This window comes from Mus musculus, chromosome 10, assembly GCF_000001635.26.
Source record: "Mus musculus strain C57BL/6J chromosome 10, GRCm38.p6 C57BL/6J".
NCBI classification, from domain to species: domain Eukaryota; kingdom Metazoa; phylum Chordata; class Mammalia; order Rodentia; family Muridae; genus Mus; species Mus musculus.
Window position 1 is genome coordinate 20,892,933 of NC_000076.6, and position 17,662 is coordinate 20,910,594.

Here is a 17,662-nt window from a genome sequence, read left to right on the forward strand (position 1 = left end):
CACAGGTGAGCCTTCCAATTCTGGATTGTAGTTCATTTCAGATATAGTCAGGTTGACAACCAGGAATAGCCACTACACCCAGTGACACACCTCCTCTAGCAAGGCTCCACTTAAGGGTTCCACAGCCTCCACAAATGATGCCAACAACTGGGGTCCACGTGAGCCAGAGGGGGACGTTCTTCATTCACATCACCACAATAGCCAAACTGGAACCTGGACTTGAGATAAGCCAGATTAAACATTTATTAGTAGTAATTATTGTTTTTATCACCATTGCCATCGTTGCCAATATTGTCATTGTTGTCATCATCCTGTTTGAAACACAGTCTCACTTTGTTGCTCTGGCTGCCCTGGAACTTACTAGGTAGATCAGGCTGACCTTAAACAAAGTACAACTCATCACAGCCCACTAACGGCGTTAAGATAAGCTCTCTCCACGAGCTTTTACTCCACTACCCTACCTCCATCTCTGTCCTGGCAATGTCCCTAGAATTTACAATCCTAGCCCAGAGTTTCAGCTTTCCTGACATCGCCTCACAACTTCATTGTTCTTTGTCTAGAAAGCGTTAAAGAAGAAAGCGCAGTCATGAAGGGAATGGGTGTGAACTTAGTGACGTATTTATGCCTTCCTCTTGTCTTGCTACTCTAGCATTATTGAGTTCCTGGGTCCTGACGAGGATCCAGTGTCAAAAGCAGGGAGTGCTAAAGCCCAGTTCTCCTTTTCTTTACAGAATAAAAAATAACAATTTCTAAATCTTCCCTTCCACTTAAATGTGTGGTAGTTGTTTAATTTTGTAGATATCTATATTTTTGATAAATCCACATCAAGAAGGCCTTTACTATGTAGTAATAGTAACAAATATTTTTAAATAATTTATTATTATTATTTTATTTAATTCATTTTAATCTGTTTCTATTCCCTCGCAAGAGAGAAAATAATCTAAAGAAGAAAAGACTTACTCTTATACAAAGCCACACAAGAAGCAAATGTTAAAACTTGGAGCGTGACTGTTTTAACTTCTGTATTCAGGTCACTCTTCTGTGCTCTGGAGGCTGGCTTCTCATAACTAAGGTGGCCAATGCTCGTATGTTTCATTTTTCTTTGTTCTCAGTATTGAAAATGCAACCCAGAGCTGCGTGTGTGCCGGGTGAGTACTCTAACATCGTCAGCATTCAGTAAAACCCGGCAATGTAAGGGTGGTTTCAAATTCCTGAAACTGCAGATTAGTGTAACAGTAGAATTAACAGGAATTAAAATTATTATAGATACAAGAAATGGTCCATGTTTTAAGTATGAGTTTTAATTCAATAAAGTAGCTCAAAGATCTAGAATGAATGTCTAATATATGTGAATATAGTACAGTTGCAATCCATTATTTCTTATGATGCCGTACGATCCTTACAGAACAAACTTGAGCTACAACTGATAAAATATGTTCGCAGACTCCACAGCACCTAAGCTAGTCAACTTTTGAGAGTCCAAAGAAGGTTTTTAAACATGTCATAATTCACAGGAAAGAAACACAGCTTAAACAAACTTCGGCGATAAATTCCCTACTCGACTCTCTGACAGTTATAAGAGAATTGAGTGAGCGTTTTCATCGATCATACAGAACATATGGAAATCCAGTGCTTGAGTGGAATGAAAGACCCTACACAAAGTCCAGCTCAAAAATATTGTCGAGAAAATAAGTAACATTTATGCACAGTGTTCAAGTTACAGGTCTTGATAAGTCTTAAAGTTACAAGTACATTATTTATTAAAACTCACTATAGAAGAAAACCACATAAAACAAATTATTTCCCCACACATGCAGACACTCAGCACAGCAATCATGCAAATTACTAAATAAGACATCCGTGCTCTTATGAGCTTTACTGATTAGACTTTATCATTACCAGCTATATCCATACACAAGACTGCTGTGTAGAGAACAGTTGGTTCTAATAATAGCAGTTTTGAGGCAATTCTTTAAAATACTATCGGTTATATGCTGTGGTTTTTCTGGTTTGAAGTATGCTCACATATAGGGGACCGTAACAGTAAGAGGGAGACCTGGTCAGGTAGAAAGCGCTTCCAGGATGAACATGGAAGCAAGCCTATGAGAAGAGAGGCACATAGTCCATCTTGGACAGGTTACCAAAACCCTCTAAGTGGGGATAAAAAGATGGCTCCACATTAAGAGTAGTTCCTGCTTTTGCACAGGACCTGTGTTCCCTTCTGGTACATATGCCAAGCAGGTCCCGACCACTTACAATTCCATCTCCAGAGGATCTGAAACCCTCTTCTGTATGCTACAGGCACCTGTACACACATGAGCACATAATCACACACAGGCACACACATGCACATAATTTCAACTTATTTATTTATTGTATATGATTCTGCCTGTATGATTTTCCATGCACGTCATAAGTGCCGAGTATCCACAGAGGCCAGGAGAGGGCATCAGAGTCCTAGGATTGGAGATCCAGATGGCCATGGGCCACCATTTGAGCACTGGGAACCAATCCCAGGGCCTCTGGAAGAGCAGTTAGTGTCTCTGGCCCTATTGAGACATATTCAAAATAATAAAAACATACAAATTAAAGCAATATTTGAGTGTCTGTTCCCTCATCTGAGAAATGGTACCGACGTCTGTACTGCACTGTGTTGTGCTAAGCAAAATATTTTGTAAAATCTTTAACACATTGGGTGTTAATCATGGGAAAGCTAGAAAGGACTGGAGAGATGGCTCAGATGTTAAGAGCACTCGATGTTCTTCCAGAGGACCCAGGTTCAACTCCCAGCAACCACGTGTCAGCTTATGACTGTCTGTAACTCCAGTTCCAGGGGATCTGACACCCTCACACAGACATGTATGCAAGCAAACACCAATGCACATAAAGTGAGAATAAGGAAATCATTTAAAAAGTGTTTAAACAAATAATGAGAAAGCTAGAGCATATGTTGTTAAATTGTAACTGCCACCGTCCCTTCCCCAAAACAAACTGTGCTGCAGCTGTGATCCTCAGGTAGTGAAGTTATTCCGTGTGGCAGAAGCTCTAGGAGATAGACCCTGTCAGAGGAGGGGTCCTTGAAAGGTACATTGAAGCTCATCCCGTCTTTCTCCCCTTTTACTTCTTAGACACCACACAGTGGGCAGCTCTAACATAACACACACTCCTGGACGATGCTTTCCTTCACAAGCACCTAGAAACATGAAGACAAGCGACCATCTACTAAAACACCCGAAGTTCTAACCCAAATAGATTTTCGTCCCTTCATTTGCTTCTCGCAGGGATTCTGTCGCAGCAACAGCAAGCTGACTACTACAGACATACATTCTCAATCTCGATTTCTTCATTTATGTCCAGTAGGAACAAAGCAAATTTAAATCTTTCTGTATTGTTTTGTAATGTAAAATATTTCCAATCCAACTTTATGTGAAGTTTAAAAACACAAAGTGTGTGAAATCAGAGCTTCAGAGATGCACGTGGCCTATCTCTCTTACCTTCCAGTTGGAATATAATTACATTCCAGCCACTGTGGCCACAGTATAACAATGGCTACATAGATCACACTTCACAAAGAAAGGTTTTCAGGTCTACAAAATATCAATTAAATTATGAACCTTTTGATAAAACAATTTAAGGCTCTTTATTGACTCTCTTTCACCCCTACCTCAATAGTCTTTCATTACTTTGAAAAATAAAATAACTTTCTGCCATGTTGGAGCTTTATTTAAATATGAGCGATGATGGAAATCTAAAATAATTTCCTAACTTTGTATTCAGCAAAAAAAAACCCAATAGACTCTCGGAGCATACAATAAGGAAAGTTGTTCTTAGAGCATTTTCAAGGCACTGCTTGCGCATTCATAGCTTCTGCATTAAAAGAGAGACGTTGTCCTTACATTTAGTTCATTAATGACCTTCATGTCGAGAAGAGGCACCTTTATCAAAGTCATGTGACAAAGGAGACTCGTTAGCTAAATATGATAATTTTTTTTTACTTCTAATGATGCTCCATTACTCATTAGATGGTCTCCCTTTAGCCCCAGCCATGTGGCTCCATTGCTCTCTTTCAAATTCATAGCCTATTATTGTTGATCTATAAGAGCTTCTCAGACCGTATACTGTTACTTGTGTGCGGATGTTTCCAGGGCTGACGGCTGGGTATTGGATGACCAGTCGATGTGTTCTTCCCTGGGGAAGGCTGTTTCTCGGGCTCTCAGCGTTCCTTAGGGCTCTAGGGTGGAAAGCTTGGGCGCTTTCCCCTGCCCACATTAACGTGACTAGTGATGCCATCCTTGTTCATGTCATGTGTGGGAGATAACAATCACATAAAATGGCATGGTAAGCATGACTCTCCTCCACAACATCCTTCTTTTTCCCCAGATAACATGTACAAACCCTAATATGTTTTCTCCTCTCACAGAACCAAGTACTGCATGCTCTGAAAGCCATGACTGGATGTGCGTGTATACATGCCCTGCTTAAAAGTACCCCTGCTCTCCAACGCTAGTATCCAGTTCAGTTTCCCTTATGAGTCTCACAAAGATAATGCTCTTCTACACATCTATGATAAATAACTCATGTGTTATCTGTGTTATCTACATATGTTATATATCATCTAGGATGTGTAACTCATGTGTTATCAGTGATGGTACCTTAGGAAGTCTTTAAGAACTGGAAGTATTTTCCACAAAAATGTTTTCACTTTGTAAAATATTACTACCCATATATTTTCATAAAGTCAATTGTAATGAAGTCAGGGTAACTTTTAAAATGTGAATTCAATTTAATTCAATGTAAATTTTATGTAAATTCAACCTCCATGGTAATTTAAAACATAGTTAAATGTATTAAACTTTAGGAAAAGAATTTTTAATTTTATTTAATTTTTTTTTACATTCCAGATTTTATCCCCTCCCTGACCACCCTCTGACTGTTCCACATCCCATACCTCCTCTGCCCGTCTCCATGAGAATGGGTTTTGCAGCCAAGTGTTTGCTGATGGGAGCCTGATATGGCTGCCTCCTGAGAGGCTCTGGCAGAGCCTGACAAGTACAGAGGAGGATGCTCGAAGACAACCATAGGACTGAGCATGGGGTCCCCAGTGGAGGAGTTGGAGAAGGGACTAAAGGAGCTGAGGGGGTTTGCAGCCTCATGAAGGGGAGCAACACTGTCAACTGGCCAGACCACCACCCCCGGAGCTCCTGGAAACTGGACCACCAACCAAAGAGTACACATGGAGAGACCCATGGTTCTGGTGGCATAAGTGGCAGAGGATGGCCTTGTTGAATATCAGTGGGAACAGAGGGGGTTTGATGCCCCAGTGTAAGGAAATGCCAGGGCGGGAAGGTAGAAGTGGATGGGTGGGTGGGGGAGCACCCTCATAGAGGCAGGGTGAGGAGGATGGGATAGGGAGTTTCCAAAGGGGAGACCTGGAAAGGGGATAACATTTGAAATGTAAATAAAGAAAATATCCAATAAAGGGGGGGAGAAAATATCATCCTGAGTGAGGTAACTCAGACCCAAAAGGACATGCATGGTATGCACTCACTAATAAGTGGATATTAGCCAAAAAAGTACAGAATACAATCCACAGATCTCAAAAAGGTTAACAAGCTGAAGGGCCCAAGTAAGAAAACTATATATATATTTAAACTCACAGTAAGGAAACAAATGCACCTACAGTCTTCTACTGAGATAGAAGTAATTGAGACTTTTTGTACATGTTAAATGCACATGCAATCATTTGTCATTTGTCTCAAAAACAACCCTACACAGGATGCCATGGACGTGTGATACCAAATCAAACATCATTCCAGAGGTTTCAGTATCCCATTGAACGCCTGGTTTCATTTATTTTTAACCAACTTTATATTGATGGAGCTTAACATATTCCCAAAATATAGGTTATACTGTCACACAGCATCCTTCATCTGAACTCCTAAGTTCAAAATGCCGCCAAATCTGGAACTTGTGTCTCCAATTGGTGTGGCCAGTGGAATATTTCACAGCATTCAACTATTTAATAAGCAGTTACTTTAAATATTGTTTAAACCACCTTAACCTACATGTTTTAGGTTTACTAAAAACATTAATGAGTTTCTTGTTTAGACTTGGGTCCTATCCCAAAATTAAATGAAAATTTCCAACCTAAAACACTCTATCCCTGAGAATTTAAGAGAAGAGATATTCAACCTGTAAGAGTAGCTGGTAATTAGTAGCCTCACACTGATAAATGATTGATAATAGACCAAAGTACCAGCCAACCAATCAAAAGTTATACAATTAAATATAAAATTAAATTAAAAGGCCAAATCCTTATAGCCTCCATATGCAAGGGACTCTATCAGCTTGGTTTATGCTTTTACAAAGTTTACTTTCTTGGTTGATTATTTATCTCTGGAAAGTTCTTTAAAATTGAGGTATTAGGTCAAAAATAAGAGAATTTTGAAACATACTCTGGAATTAACTCTATAACTGGTTACCATAAATTTAAACTCCCATCAACAACATTGTATGGGGTTGCCCACGCTCTACACTCTTGGCAATGCTATAGAATGCTATAGAACGCAAAGCACCTTGCCTAGCCCCTATGTACAAGGTAGCATAGTAGACTGTACTAACAACACTGAATCTACACCATGGCCTGTGTTAGTGCTTGGGCCTTTTAGAATCGCTTTCTAGAAGTCAAAGAAACAGTTGATTATATCTGAGTCTGGTTGTGCCTTTTGCTTTGGCCAATGAGATGTTAGGAGAAATGGCATAAACAGCTTAATAAGCACTCGGCCACTGGGTTTTGGGAATTTTGATAATTGCCACAAGAAGTACATCCTTGGGTTATCCTATTTGTCCAAGGAAAAGGACAAGAAACACGTGGAGTCTTAGCATAGCTTGGGACACAAAGGCAGAAACTCTCTCACCCAAAGCTTTTCTCACTTAGCCTGAGAGAGAGTTGGACACTAGCCTACATATTAAAGCAAGAGCCAGCCCAGTTCAGATCATGCCCCTGCAGGCACCCCCAGACTACCAAAAGCTAGGTCAGTTACTGTGTTAGTCACTGAATTTATGGAAGTTTTGTTACACAGGAATAGCCAACTCATACCTGATCTGTATTCAGTTCACGTCATTTCTTTGATGTAGCTTTGTATTTATTTCTTGTGTGGCCTCTATGCTTAAGCCACTCATCATTTATGAAGGGAAGTTATAATAGGTTCCATTAATGATGTATCTCATTATCATACAATGGGCTTAAACACGACTCTCCAATATGTTATGTAATGTTTTCTTAGCTTGTAAGTCATTTTAACTGTATATGTTGATTTTAGCATAAACAATTATAAATATACATATAAATTGACCAATAATTTCCTTTATTAATTTTGTCTTGAGTGAATAGAGAGTTACCTTTAACAGAATAATTAGCTTTTATTGTACTGATTTGAAATTACATGTTTATCATATACAGAACTCATTTTCAGTGCTTGCACTTTTTTCCTGGAAGGCAGCCGTCTTTGATGGCTGAGTCTTCTCACTCACAACTGACTCCGTGGTCCAGTAAACTTTATGCAAAGTTTGAATCTTGATGAGGCAGGCAGGCAGGCGGGTGGGAGGGAGGGAGGGAGGGAGGGAGGGAGGGAGGGAGGGAGGGAGGGAGGGAGGGAGGATCTGTAAGGACATGCTCCTAGTAACTTACTTCTTCCACCTAGACCTCATAGGCCCCACCTCTCTATAGTATGAACTTACCAATAAATGAGTCTATTGATGAAGTTAACCCCTTCATGGTCCAATCATGTATCAATAGCACCAACAACTGGAGACTAAGCCTTCTACATGTAAGATTTAGCAGAAACATTCCAATATGAAAATCATAACAAGCATTGATTTCATGAATAGCAATTTTATTTATGTGTCAACTCTCAATTAATTTTATTCAGTAAGTAATAACATAATCATCGAGACATTTCTGTCCAATAATAATGTTAGAAAAGAGGAAAGAAGAAGATATGGAAATTGTTATTTTCGCATTTTATATAATCTAAAATATTTTTACACAGACACCAAAATCGCAGATTTATAAAAGGATTTTTCAGAATCTTTTTAATCCATTCTAAGCTATTCTTCATAATAAGTTATCGATCAAAATGACAGGATTCTCTACTTACAAAGTATGTGAAACTTTTAGAGAACTTTTAATAAATCGATATAATTTTATTCCAGACAGTAAAGCCCGCAGCAAATCTTGCCAAAAAGCTCTCCTAGAAGCTGTAGCAGCCCTGTCATCTCAAGCAGGAGCTCACAGGCTGTGCTTAGATCCTCCACGTTCCTAGTGCGTCACTTTAAAATAGTCAGATCCTCCTACTTGAAATTGACATATTACAGAGAGATCAGTTTGACAAAATCCAACATCAGCTCATCATAAAGACCCAGGACTAGAAAAAAAAACATACCTCAGAAAGCACAGCCCATATACAACAAACCTACAGACATTATACTAAATGGAGTGAAAGTCTAAATGTTTTCCCTGAAATTAGGAATGACTAAAGAGTGTCCACTTTTTCCACTCTTATTCAGTGCTGTCAATAGAGTCATAGCTAGAGAGATAAGACAAGAGAAACCAAAGGGATACAAATAGGAAAGGAAGTAGCTAGAGAGATGGCTGAACAGTTAGGAGCACATACAGCTCTTGGCGTGGACCTGAGCCCTGTTCTCAGCACCCACATTCAGAAGTTCATAACTATCTGTAACTCCTAAGATGGTGTGCACATTCAAATTTCCAACACACTTTTACTACCTTTATGCATGGTGGTTCTTCTTTTTTATTTTATTGCACTAGTTTATTGCATTGTGGGTAGATGGCACATGTGAAGGGCGGAGGACAACTTTGTGGAGTCGGTCCTCTTCTTCCACCTTCATACACACCAGGGATCAATCACAAGTTGTCAGACTTACGCATCAAATGCCTTTGCCCAGTGGTGCTGTCGCTGACCCATGATGGTGGCTCTGTTGTAAATCCACAGAACAGTTTCCATATCAGCTACAAAGATGATAAGGCTGGATAGATGACATTAATTGTGCCTATGATGAGGTCCCTGTGTACAGTTAGAACTGGTACATCCTTGTTATACCACACTCTGGTCTGTAGAATCCTCACGGAATAAAACTGAGTCTCTTAGCAGATAGCTGGATCTTGGGTTAGATACAATGAATCTAAATCTCAGCCAAACAGCCAGAGGTAGTGGCACATGCCTTAAATCCTAGTACTGGAAAGACAGAGGCAGGTGGAGCTCTGTGAGCTTGGCCAGTCCAGCCTACAAACAAGTTCAAGACTATCTAGAGTTCTCTGATTAGAAGGGGAGGGAGAGAGGGGGGAGGGGGAGAGGAAGAGAGGGAGGGGAGGGACAGAGAGGGAGGGGGAGCAAGAGAGGGAAGGGGGGAGAGAGGGAGGGAGGTTAGGATATAGAGATAGGTAGATAGATAATAGATTAGACAGGCAGGCAGACAGACAGACAGACAGACAAATAGAGCTATACTGGGCCTCACTAAATCTCTATGGTTTTTGTTTGAGTCTATGGACTGGTAAGCTTTAAAGCATCTCTGCTCAACATTTGTGGTATTTTGAGAATAATCATCTCCAAGATCCCTGCTGCTGACACTGGGGATGCTTAGATAGTGTTACTTATTGCAGTAAGTGTGTCAGAGGGGGCTCTGAGAGTTTAGCCATTATATTGCACTCTCTGCTGCTTTGTGCTTGCAGTTGAAGATGCTTCCAGCTGCTGTGCTGTCACATTGTGAACTCTAACCTCTGGCACTATACACGCAAACTCAACAAACTCTTGCTTCTGTAAAAGTCACCTTGGTCAAGGTGCTTTATCACAGCAAGAAAAAAGTCACTGATGCAATCTTCAAATGGTGGCCCACAGATAAGGCCTAGCAGTGCCTGGGAGCTCGTCACAAGTGGGGAGTCGTGGGCCCCAGCCCAGAGGCCTACACCAAAATGCTCATTGCAGGAAGACCGCTGGGTCCATTTACATGCTGAGGTTCCTGGGGCTCAGACCATAGAGTGTTTACTGTGTGGCCGAGAGAGAGGGTAACTACAAGTAAGCAGTGCACCCTCCGTTTTACAGCTTAGCAACGAAAACATTGCTTCTAAGTTTGTCTTTAAAATAGATGTTTGGAGGGCTGAAGGATTGTTCCATGATAAAGAGCACTTGCTACTCTCACAGAGAACCCAAGTTTGGTTCTCAGAAATCACATTAGGCAGATCAAAACTTCCTGTAACTCCAGCTCCAGGGATATAATGCTCATGCTTTCGGCCGTGTGCACACACACACATACATACAACCACACTACACACTACACACACACACTACACACACATGTACACACACGTACACACGCATACAACACACATGTATACACACATAAACAAAAACGTTTTTTCAAAACACATATTTTTTTTCAGTTAAAAAGAGCATAAAATACAGCATAAAATTTGCTCCTTAAGACAGAATTTCACCAAAGGGGGGGAAGGGGAGAGTAGGAAGCCCCAAGGGGAGCATGCCTCCTAAAAACCCACTTTCTCATAGAATACTAAAAGGAGGTTTCAACACTGAAAACAACTAATTCGCTACACCCATTGGGATACCCTGACTCACTTTGTCAATGATACAACATTTTGAAATATTCTTAAGCTATTAACAGATCTTTTATGATACCATTATAAGTTTCAATTGTCTTTCTTTTTTTCATCAGTTATTATGAATTAAAAATTCATATAGTGTTACATTTAGCCTTTTCTCACGTCAAAAATACTGCAAAATATCCTCATGCTTTATCTCAGGAAAATAATAGCTAAAAACTACCAGAGACAGAGAACAGTTAAGAGACATGGACTCAATTAAGGTGTGTGTGTGTGTGTGTGTGTGTGTGTGTGTGTGTGTGTGTGTGTGTGCATGTGTGTGCATGCATGTGTATTATATGTATTGTGTGAATGTGTGTATGCATGTGTATATGTGTATTATGTGTGTATGGTATGTATATGTATGTGTATGTGGCATGCACTTATTCTACAAAGTTCCATGTCCACCATTGTAGCATTGATTTTATTGCAATAATGAGATAAAGGGATAGTGACAGGAATCATATTTGAGAACCTTGAAAGAGTAATGTATTGAGAAGCAAGAGAACATGTTATACTACATACACCATCCCTGCAAACATCCCAGTAGCAAGCAGGGATGGCTGTGCTTAGACTCATATTGGTTGTTGAAGGAAATCAGAGATTCCATAGTTTTTGTTTTCGTCTTGAGTCACATGATATTTTCCACAAACTTACTAGGGGAAATACTTTATAAATGAAGAGTAATTAAGTCAACAAGACTAAAAAGTAAGCAACCCTGCCCCCTCTGGCTCTTCCTAGAAGGACAAAGGGACTTCTGGAAAGGGACTTCTGGAAAGGGACTTCTGGAAAGGGATTTCTGGAAAGGTGGTTTTTTTCCATCACTGTGGAATCAATTACCGGCTCTACCATAATAAAATAAAAGTCATTATCATAATGGTGCGATCCCTGTCTACTTTCCAGTAGGCTCCTCTTGAAATTGCCTTCTAAAAGCATTGCATAATTTCTGCCTCTCTTAACAGACTGGCAATATCACACTTGTGAATTACCCAAATTTAGATCCTAAAGACTTAAGTGCTTACATGTTCCCAAAGAGAGTCATAAAGCCATCAGTATTTGATCAGAATAACTCATCTCCTTGCTCAACTCTTGGTGATTAATTTGCTGTCTCTCTTGGGTCCATGACTGTATTTGCCCAGAGGTCAACACCGCCTTTAGAGGGGCTCGGCTATTTAAGTTCATCACCACGTAGTTCTGTAAAGCCTGCATGACAGTAACCACTACTAGACAGCACTTAGCCCAACTGGCTTTGTGCTGCTGGGGTTTGGTCCCACATAGTTTATAATATTTCATTTTCCCCAGTAGAGCCTTACATACGCACAAGGGGTCCAATATGCTCATTCATTTCCAAATGCTATCAATATAAATATAAATGCAAACAAAATCGGAAATGGGATTCTAGTAGGCTGTATAAGTCAATAGTATGCATGCTTCAATCAGTTGCTAAAGTCATTAACAAAGAAACATACTGCAATGCACAACATCACTTGTTTTATGTGCTGAATTAAAACCAGATACAACTATTCCTCACACCATAACAGTTCTTTTAATTTGTATAAATTGTTTACTGTAGCAAATTATTTCTTCAAAGTCAGTGCCACTATCACTTGCAGCCCAAAAGAGACCCTCTATAAGACATATCAGCACTAATCTTTCTGTGAAATTTTAAAAACCCTATGTTAATGGGGAGTATGTTATACCTATGTGCTATCTTGTGCTCACAGCCCATAAAGAACATGCCTTCAGTCTCACTTCACACTTCACGACAAGTGTTTGAGTGTATGAAAGTAAACAACCATCTACTGTGTTATTAAAAGATTCTAAAAGCTCGAATATATAGGAAAAAAAATTCTAACCAAGCCCTGCCCTATGGATGCATGCTCATTTGTTCCTCTTTTTATCAATCCCAGCCATAAGCAGTGACGCCATGAGTCCTTAGTCCTCCTTATCAGCCAGGTGACCAAGAGAGGGCTGGAAGCTTTCCTAAGGTGACAATCCCCCAAGTGGAGGAAGTATCTATCCCTGTCAGGTCCAAGGCTGTAGGAAATCCATGATGCCAACACCTATCAAGGACATTTTCCTGGATATCTTTGTCCCCTGTTTCAGGGTCCCAGGATCTGTCTTAATTTTAAAATGTCTCAAATGCTTTGTGACTTTATCCCTAAAATGTTACATCTGTTTCTCAGCTGTAACCTTCCTTGTAAGTCACTAAAAGTGACTCTGGCCCTCAAATTGAGTCTCACCTCCACCACCACCACCACCATTACCACCACCACCACCACTATCACCACCACCACCACCACTATCACCACCACCACCACCACCACCACCACCACCACCACCACCACCACCACTATCACCAGCACCAGCACCAGCACCCCTCCCTGCTTGTCTTCTCAGATCTCTCTCAGTACCTTTGGCCCACATCTGTCTTCTGAGAAGTAGATCTCAAGATGGGTTTGGTTCTACAAACGTTTCATTAGCGGAAATTACTGAAAGATCAAGAGACTGTTCCGGAGTTAGGCATGAAGTTCCCTCCGACTGTGAAGCAGATGAGATATCCCTCCCACAGAAGGAGTGAGCAGGAATTCTCAAGACAACAAGACAGTTATGAAAACAGTTTTTGGCCCAGGCTAATGGAAACTTTCACAGTAAAGCCTGCTTGTTGATATTGCAGCAAGAATGGACCCTAACACCCTACGAAACCCAGCCATGGGCTGGAAGCAACACCAGCATACACATACTGGGGGCCTACATTAAGAGCAGCAACTGGTAGCAATCACTCCTTGCTGCAGCAGGCTCCCTCAAAGGAGCCTCAAACAACGCTCCCCCTGTGTGAGCACATTAGAATGAAAGGCTACCCTAAGTCTGTCCTATGGGATGTCTCAGAATAAATTAATAATGGGCATACAGAAAAAATAAAAAGCCCTACAAGAAAGAAAGATGATCCTAATTCACTGTGGCTCAGTGCTGGATTATGTTTGAATAATCATAACAAACATGGAATTTAACCAAGAAAAGGCACCAAAACAGTTTCATCAAAACCTTCATCAGAAGGAAAGAAGGAGAAAAAATGTGGATAGAGAAATATAAAGTAATGAGAGCTTCAAGGTAGGGAAAATTAAGAAATAATGGTATACGCAGACGAGATTCAAACATCAAAGTAAATAATACACATAATGTAATGACTAAAGTGCTTTTCTAAAGCAGGGATCTATGGTATTTGTTTCTTAATTCTATCAATGTTTACCTTTAAATAAGATGTTAATTAAAACTAAACTAAACAGGCTGTTTAATACCTAATCATAAAGACAAATGAAGGGTAGTAATTTCATATAGTTCTGTTACTATGCTAACGGGGAGTGCACTGTACTTATGTGCTACCTTGTGCTCACAGCCCATAAAGATCATGCCTTCAGTCTCACTTCACAGGTCGCTACAAGTGTTACAGTGTGCAGAATTAAAACTACCATCTACTGTGTTATTAAAAGATTATAAAAGGAGTGTTTTCAGGTCAGACAGTGGGGAGTTTTCTGGGGCTTTTAGGTTGTTTTCTGATAATACACACTTGGCTTGAGTTCACATGTGTCAGCTGCTATCAGCTGCCCATGTGCGTCATCGAGTGAGCTTTGCGGTATTATCTGCAGCCAAAGGAAACACGGGGGAAATCATCACAGCAGCGCCACACAGTTCTAATCAGCTCGAGAGAAAAACCACCCTCCCACTGGTATTTTCACACAGACCCTTAACAGCAAGCACACTGCACCACTGCAATAAAAAGAAAATGTGCAAAACTAAAAATTGATATGGCTTCTGATAGTTTCAAAGACAGCCTTAAAAAACAAAATTTGTATCAAGTTGGTCATTCTTGGCAATCGTCCAGTTCTAAGGCATGCATTGACCCCTGACACAAGGTACGTTTTTCACAGATATATTCCCACCATCTTACCCTACTTCTCTAACATTTTGTTCAGGGAAACACTCACCTTTCTATAGGTATGATTAAAGCACACACACACCACATACACAGCACATGCACAGAGACACACAAAGCACAGACACGTACACACACACATACACAATATACACCCAATATACACATACATAGCGTGCGCGCACCCCCCTCCCCCCCACACACACACATAATCATCATCATCATCATCAAATGGTCAAATGTAACATAATAAATTATTCTACAGTACAAGGTGCTAAAGAGGGCCAATGTCTTTTCTTATATCCAGTATTCCTGGCTCCAAGTTTTCACCCATCTAAGTCTGAAGGCAGCTGGTCAGAATCCACACTTGGTACCCCTCCCGTAACTCTTAATCCCTTTAAAGCATTGTCCACGGGAAATTGGGTGGGAGCTGCTCTCATTCATTGTGGTTGTCGTACTGCTGCACCTCATTTGGGACTACATTTTATCTGCCTCTGTCATTGAGAAATGTTGATGCGATGCCTTTTAGAGATTATACAAGTTTCTTTCTGTTTCTGGTTCCCTCCTCAGGACAGATCTCACCTCAGCTACAAGAACCCAGAAGTTCATCCACAGGTTCAGCTCCCACTACTCTACCTTCATCCAGTCTTCCACAGGAAAACACAGCTCCTGGTTTCCTCTGTTCTTTTTCTGTCCTTTCTCTCTTTCTTCCTTTCTCTCCCTATTTCTTCCTTCCTTCCTTCCTTCCTTCCTTCCTTCCTTTCTTTCTTTCTTTCTTTCTTTCTTTCTTTCTTTCTTTCTCTCTCTCTCTCTCTCTCTCTCTCTCTCTCTTTCTTTCTGTGTGTGTGTGCTCACATGCACACACACGTAAACACTTGTGAATTTTTTATTTACTTATTTATTTATCCACATCCCAAAACTGCCCCCCCTTTCCCCTCAGAGAGTCCCTCCCCCTCTCTTCTCCTCTGAGAGAGCTGAGAAAGTGTCCTTCCCACCCTCGGTATCCCCCCACCCTCATGCATCTAGTGTCTTCAGGATTAGGCGCATCCTCTCTGTACTGAGTGCTTCACTAAGTAAGAGAGCTGAGATGTGGATGTACTGCACCACCAGTACCTCACCGCCTTGCCTCAGTTACGCAAGTGCTTTTGGTTACTTGTCCAAATCTTCCTAAGGCAGTGAAGAGTGAGTGTATGATGCTAGCGCTCATGACTAAGATGATTACAGTAATCCCTCACTTGCCACGGGGAGCTGTGCTCTTGAGTCCTGGGATTGGCAGAATACTTGGTTGGCAAAACATTTTCATGGAGAAGAAAAGGTTTTCAGGAAGTGAAATGCAAAGGCTAGACATACACGACTCCCAGAAGCCAAGTGAATAAAAATCCGAGAGATGACTAGTTCCATCCGTGCGAAGCGTGCCCATCACTGAAAGCCTGTTCTGGTAGGAAATCCCTTCTCAGAGTTCTTTCAGACTCGCTCCTGCTGGCCTATGATCTGCTGAGGCAAAGCTGCTCACAAGCCTCTTGAACTGGTGTTTAGACTAAGAGCCATTTCCTCCTCTGCTGCCGGGGTAGCAATGTTCTGCTTCTGCAACTTTTCCACATTCTATGAAAGGCTCTTGAGGAATAACTACAGTATCATGGCATGCCTGTATAATACTTATGGTAACAAGTCAATACAAGCAGTCATGTTGAGGCTTTAAAGTAAGGTGACATCACAGTAGTTTTACACTTAATAGTACTGTATGTGTTAGCCGCCCCACAGTGCTTGAAGAATCAGAAATATCCTTGCTTATATGAGTCAAACACACCCTGATACTAAGCTTTCATCAAGGATGACAATAATTCCATGTGTATTATTAGTGTTCCTTCACCCTCTTTTACAAAACACTGTATCTTTTTATTAATTATTAATGTGATGAAATATTGGGCTGCAGAGATGGCTCATTAGTTAACAGTATATACCATTCTTGCAGAGGACCTAAATTTGGTTCACAATAACCACATAAGGCTATTCACAACCACCTCTAACTCCAACTCCAAGGGGTCACTTTTCTGAACTTTGCTAGGACTTACACTCATATGTACATATATTCAAACACAGACATATGCATATACATACAAATTAAAATAAAATAAATCTTTTTTAAAAAAAAGTATTGTGTTCCCTAAGGATGGTTTTTGCAGCCTCTTTGCTAAAAGAATAAAATCTAAATCCACTTTTCCTTGTGACAGACAGTTACATTGTAAGGTGGCTGGATTCAGACATACCCAGAAAATTAGAAAAGTACACTTCTGGAATATCTATGAAGGCATTTGCTCCCCTCTTGGTGTATCTATTGAAGGCATTTGTGCCCCTCTGGGTACATCTATGAGTGTGTTTTCACACCCTTGGTGTGTCTAGGAGGGCATTTATATAGGCAACTATGTCATGAGGACTTTGACCTAATGACTTCATTTCTTTACAGATTCACAGTTTGATGTCCTTATTGAAAGACAGTGAAAAGGAGATAGGCCTTGCTGAAGGACATGGGTCACTGCGCAGGGAAACACTTGCAGGCTCTCTCCAGCACAGCCCCTGCCCACACCCATTTGTTCTCTAGTTTCTAGCAGCCATGGTGTGAACTGCTCTGCTCTCTGTAATCCATCGTAAAAGATGAAGTCCCACAAACCACACAACCCTTTTTCCTTCTCATTTCTTTATATCCAGAAGTACGCCACAGCAGTGAGAAACGTAACTAGCAGGACAGTTTTCTAGAGCTGCACCAGATCCAAACAAAGAGGGAGAAACTTAAGGAGTGAGTATCCTTTTGCTGCCTAAGGCTCATCGAAGCACCTGTTAAAATACTACATTCTGGCGACCATTCCTGGAGACCATGCTTCAGTGGATCTGGAGCACAGCCCAGAAATTTGTATTTTGAATATTTATAGAGCTTAATAACTAATGTCAATGGCCAAACTTAGGAATAAAAATAAGAAATGAAACTAAATCTTGCAAATAGGAAAGATCTTATATTTTTAAATTTTGCTATAAAATGCACACCATAAAAATGGATA